The following is a 6,301-nucleotide window of genomic DNA, read 5'->3' as shown; positions in this document are numbered from 1 at the left end:
CCTTTCCTTAACCCTTCTGCAACTAGTAATATCCTAGAAGAGTTGCAGGAATCATGAGTAAAATGTAAAGGGATGATTTCAAAAACCTCCCCTAAGGTTTCTCATAATATCATTGAGTTCTCTTGAGGCTTTTAAAATTTCACTGACCTCCCCTGTCAACTTGACAAAACTAAATATTCTTATCAAATGTCATATATTGACAATATTATCCTTACTCTTAATAACTATTTAACCAAAAAGTCAAAACAAAATAAAATTTTTAAACCAAAAAATATTAATACAAAAACAAATTGTTATCTAATAATGGTCTATATATCTTTATATCAAGATCATGATAGTACAACAAAGGATGTGGATAAATTAAATCTAGTTAAAATCAACCATTTAGGAGGAATTTGGTGAGTAATTAATACCTTGAAAACTTTCGTCGACAGCTATACAAAAGTAAATAAATTATTTTTAAAAAAAGTCAAGAAATTTTGTTAGGAAATAGATTTTAATACATGATGTAGTTTAAGTTGTATTAAAATAATAATCTCTTCATATGTGTGAATTCTTCAAGGTGTAAGTTTTGATTTGTTTCACGACAACTAAACTAAAAAATTTAAATCAAGAAATTTACACCTTATAAAAAATTAACCTTGTTTTATTTTTTATAGTTGTTGTAAACTTTATAAGTAGGATAATATAAGGGTAGTACTGGAATGAAAGTTTTATCTTTCTTGCATTTCCTCCAAATGGACTAAAATGTTACAGTAAATGTCAATTTAAGGGAGGTAAGTGAGGTTTTAAAAATTTTAAAAGAATTGAGTGATATTATGAGAAATGTCGGAGAAGGTTTCTGAAATTATCCCAAAAGTAAAACCCCCTAATAGCCATCATTACTACTACTTCGCTGACCAAAAAATTAAAACCTTGGCTATACCCCATAAGCGCTGACTGTTGATAGGGCCAGACCAACCCAAGTTTGTCTAATCAACCTTGTATATTATTGGATTGGGCAGAGTTTGAGCTTCAAATTTGAGATTTGATTAAATTATGAGCTAAATTTGGATTTAATGAGGCTTATTCCGATATAATTAAGTATATAAGTATATATTTTTTATTAATAATGATGCATATTTTTAATAATTATATTTATTATTGCATACATCCGTATAATTTATATATAATGGTAAAATAAAATAAATACTATATGCATACTCTAATATCTTTATGAGTTGAGTATGAGTCGAGTGTGTTTGATAAATTTGAAATTTGAAATCTAAATTCATTAAATTTGAATTTTTAAGTACTACATTTGATATATTTGAGCATATATTACATTAATTGATAAATGAATAGATTATTACTTATTTTTTGAGCAAGTTTTGTCCAAGAAATTCAGTGCCGCTTAATTAATCAGATATTCTAATTTTAGTCATCAGATGCGTTTAAACATGTTAAAATCTGAACTCATTAAGTTTAATTACTAAATTAGATTATCAAACGAGGCCACGTAATAGACTCGAAATTCTAATTCGAAAGCTCTACTTTGGCCCCATTGAGGAGATGAATTTCTTAGGTGTTTGCCTAAAATTTTATTGTAAATTAACTTAGAAGTTGTAGGAAAAATTTTTAAAATATAAACTTTTGTTCTTTCTTTCTTTTTCTTTTTTTATTTTCTTTCTTTCTTTCTTTTTTCTTTTCTTCCTCTCTTCTTCTTCACCCTTCCCCCTCCCCCTCCCTCGCCACTTTCCCTCCCCCGGCCGAAAGTTCCATTAGCAGAAACAATTTTTTTTTCTTTTTCTCTTCCTCTCTTCTCCCTCTCCCCTTTTCCTCCCCCTACCCCTCACCCGTCGAATGTTGCAACAACAGAAACAAATTTTTTTTTTACTTTTTCTCTCCTCCTCTTTTCCCTCTGCCTCTCCCCCTTCCCCCTCCATCTCCTGCCAACTCTTTCTCCCCGGTCGAAAGTTACAGCAATAGAAACAACTTTTTTTTTTGTTTTTTCTCTCCCCTCTTCTCCCTTCCCCTTCCCTTCCCTCTTTCTCTCTCCCTCCCCCTCACCAGATCGTGGTTTTGACTTGGTCGCGACCAAATCGGGCAGAAAGGGAGGGAGAAATGAAGGAGAAGGGGAGGAGGAGGTGAAAGAGAGGAAGAAGAGAAAGAAAAAAAAAAGTTGTGGCCAGAACTGGCGGCGGAGGTGGTGGTGGCTTGAGGTGGAAGAAGAAAGGAGGAAAGAAACAAATTTTATGTGTTTTGGGTATTTTAAAGTGAATAATTTAAAAATTTTGAGAATTTTTTTGATATTACTATATTTAAAATTGTTAAAAAAAACTGGTAGGAGTTGAACTTGACATAAAACTCATTTGCCAAACAGGCCCTTTATTGTGTCACTTAACGTTTGGACTTCTCAAAACAGCCTCGATTGACATTCCTATCAAAAACTAGGTTGCGTCTGCCTGGACCCCTTCGAAGGACTTAGAATCATTGGTTTACCATTTCAGCCTAGGGATGTAATGATGGCATTTAGAGGAAAAAAATAGGGATATTTCCTTCTTTTGTATGGGCTCATTAAATACTAACTTAAACCCAAAATTCAACTAGTGCAGCTAGTGAAGCTATAAGTTTTTACTTTTAGCTTAGGGAGAGATGAATAAAAGATGGAACTGAATCGAGGAAAAAAAAATTGGATTTCAGCTTCCAATCAGGCCTTGTTCCCATTCAAGAAGGAACCCTCTAAAAGATATTTTCGAAGCAGATATCACAGCCTGGTGATCCCTAGGTTGCAGCACATCCGCCCGTTAACTTCTCGCACCATTGCTGTCGTTTATAGAACCGACCCCTTGGACCTTTGAAGAAAAGTGGAAGACCCCGCTTTAATGTTGAGTTAGAATAACGAGCTGCTCAGCGATGGTCGGCGAAACGATTGAGAGTAGCTGGTATCCTTACCAAGCTAGCATTTTCATAAGGCTACTTTACAAGATGCTGACCTGGAAAGGTAAAACCAACGGTTTCATCTATGGTGGAAAGCTAACTCATCTGTGCATGGTGGGAAGAGCAAAGGAAATTTGGCCAAGACATTATTGTGGGGCCGGGCAGGATGCAGCTATTAAATGAACTACTGGATACCGGGGTTGATTATGGGTCCCATTGTATTTCTAGGAAAAATAAAATGTAAGTCTCTCAACAACTCATGAGCACTCATTTGCACCCAAAAATTGGCATGAACCAGGGAGCAGCTCCCCAGGCCAAATTGGTCAAATGCAATAATCCTTGGAGATATGTGGAAATGAAGCCATGTGTACTCCAATTTTAAACTATAAATGCTTACCTGATGAAGAGTTATGACTGTTTAAATTTAATTATTAGTTGACGTAAATGAGTAATTATATGCATAAATAATTAAAAGAAATTAATTTTATATAATTTTATTTTTACAAAAATAAATTTATTATAAATTTATTGAAGAATCTTGGTTTATAAGGTTATAGTAATTTGGTAATTACAATACTTAGGGTAGTTATATTGGCAAAATGTGATTAGGTAATTAGAGCAAAAATTAAAAGGTTTTCCCTAAGGATAAAATTGAAAGTTTAGAAAATGGCATTAAAAAGCTTACACTAACTGCGATCCCTCTAACTTTTTATATTGCATAGATAGTGGCTTTTTAACTGGAATCAAAATTATAGATGAATAATTAGAAACATAATTAACATAGTGTTACAAAAAAAAAAACCAGAATCGTGACATAATTGACGTGGTAAATTTTAATTTAAATTTAGAAATTAGATAAGTAATCTTATACGCAACATGGTGACTTTCAAATCGATATCAAATTTGTAGATGAGTAATTATAAATATAATTAACATAGTACACCAAGAAACTATAATTGAGATTATAGATAAAATAATCATAAATATAAATCACATAATACAAAAGTTTCAGAGATTGAACGTTTGAACTATTGAAATAAGTTCAAATAACTAGATAGTTACCAACTTAAGTTCTAACTCCGCAACTAGTTGTACTGGACATGACAAACTGTAAATCACAAAATTAACTAGTAAAATAGTGTCAAAATTTGAGAATTTTTAAATATTAACATTATCTAATGATAAGGATACCCAATTATAGTAAAAATCAAAATTTACTCTTAAAAGTAAGTGCTGAATTAAAAGATTTTGTTGTGATAAGGATTATCTAATGAGAGTAAATCCATTGAAACAAACAAGCAACGATATCTAGATAAATGTCAATTACAATCTCGTATTCAAATTAATATACATATCCAAACAATGCACTTGACGATAAAGTAAAGAGGTGAGACCCAACACATTATTTAAAACACAAACATTCTTTAGAGTAGTTACAGTAGTTATATTGGTAAAATGTGATTAAGTAGTCACAGCAACAATTAGTTTTTCTTTAAAGATAAAATAGAAAGTTTGAAAAATGACATAAAAATGTTTACACTAACTGCGATCTCTCTAACTTTATATGTTGAATAGATAGTAGCTTTTTAATTAGAATCAAAATTATAGATGATTTATTAGAAACATAATTAACACGGTACTTCAAGAAACTAGAATTGTGACATAATTGACCTAGTAGATTTTAATTTAAATTTAGCAATTAGATAAGTAATCTCATACGTACATGGTGACTTTTAAATTAATATCGAATTTGTAGATGAGTAATCATAAACCTAATTAACATAGTACTCCAAGAAACTAGAATTGAGATTGTAGATAAAATAATCATAAATTTTAGAAGAAAATACTCTCCTCTTTGAATAATAAAAAATATAGAGTGGCAAGTATTAATCTCTTTTCCTTGGTAATCTTATTAATATTGAAAAATATATATAAAGATTAGGAGGGGGAGGGGGAGAGGGAGTAAGAGAAAGAGAGACCTAGAATGTGTCTTATGCACTAACATAATATTAAGTACCAATCATTCATTGACTTTTCTTTTTCTTTACTTACAATTGATCATTAATTCATTTTGCATGCTCTTATAACATTAAGTTAAAAAAAATTACTCATGGTTTGGGGATTGCATCGCATATTTCATGAATTTTCACAAAAAAAAATGATCTACACAAATAGGAGTGCAAACAAGCCAAGTCGAATCGAGTTTTGAATTTATCGAGTCAAGTTACACTTATTTATACGCGAGCTCGAGCTCGAAAAATGAAGCTCGAGCTCGGCTCGATGTAGGAAAAGGAAAACTCAAGATCAACTCGCTTATGGCTCGCGAGCTTAGCTCGAATTCTGGCTCGCAAGCAGCTCGAATTTCGCTCGATTTTCTGACTCGCATGAAGCTCGAAGTCAGCTCGATTTCTAGCTCGTTAAGAGCTCGAGTTCGAACTCGAAAACAACTCGATTTTCTGGAAATTTAAGCAAGAAAACAGCATTTTTGTCCGCATATTTTTGACAAAATTTGAGCATGATAACAATAATTTTTCACATATTCTTGATCTTGAGGCCTACAAATTATGCACTAATACAATCATAAATGTCCAAATGTCCACTAATACAAATTATCAAATGTCCATCCAAGTACAAATTATCCAAATGTCCACAAGAAGTCTAAATAATACCAGCTTGTTGTCCACAAAAACCAAGGCATGACATGAAGCGAGAATTTCCTGAGTGCGTCCTGGAACTTTACTCATTTCTGTTTCTAATTCCTCACGATCAGTTAGTCCACAAACTCCAGAAAATTCCTAAAGATTAAAAAAGTCATAAGAAAAACGATTTGGGAAAAATGCAAATGCCAAATACGAATTTTCAAGCTTCTAATTTTCATACCATATCATCAGATGTCATTGTGCCAGTCTTGTCAACTCATACAACTCATATCCAACAAATATCCTGAAGTTTCATGAGTATAATCACATTAAAAGAGAAAAGCAAACTGACAAGCATGCTAATCAAACTATATAATATAAGAGCTTTTAATAATTAGTCTCATGATACCAACAACTATGAGTTATTCAATTTGACACCTGTCATCAAACAAGTAGCAGAAACCCACCAATAAAAGGTAATCCAACATTCAATAATAAAAATCTTATCCAAATTGCTCCATATGACAAGTCTGCTAACAAATACAAGCTGACCCTTACTGATACAACACAGCAACATGGCAGAGGCACCCAAGTGACCCAAGCCAGTACATGATTCCATTACAAACCTCCACTAATGGATACAAGACAACGCATCCTAACTAATATCATTTCAAATTCTCTTCCCAGCCAGAGAAAAAGAGTGTTTATGTGTTCTACATATAGAAGTAAAACATTCACTCTAA

This window comes from Coffea eugenioides, chromosome 11, assembly GCF_003713205.1.
Source record: "Coffea eugenioides isolate CCC68of chromosome 11, Ceug_1.0, whole genome shotgun sequence".
NCBI classification, from domain to species: domain Eukaryota; kingdom Viridiplantae; phylum Streptophyta; class Magnoliopsida; order Gentianales; family Rubiaceae; genus Coffea; species Coffea eugenioides.
The sequence above is the reverse complement of the archived record's forward strand: the minus strand, read 5'-3'. Positions refer to the sequence as shown.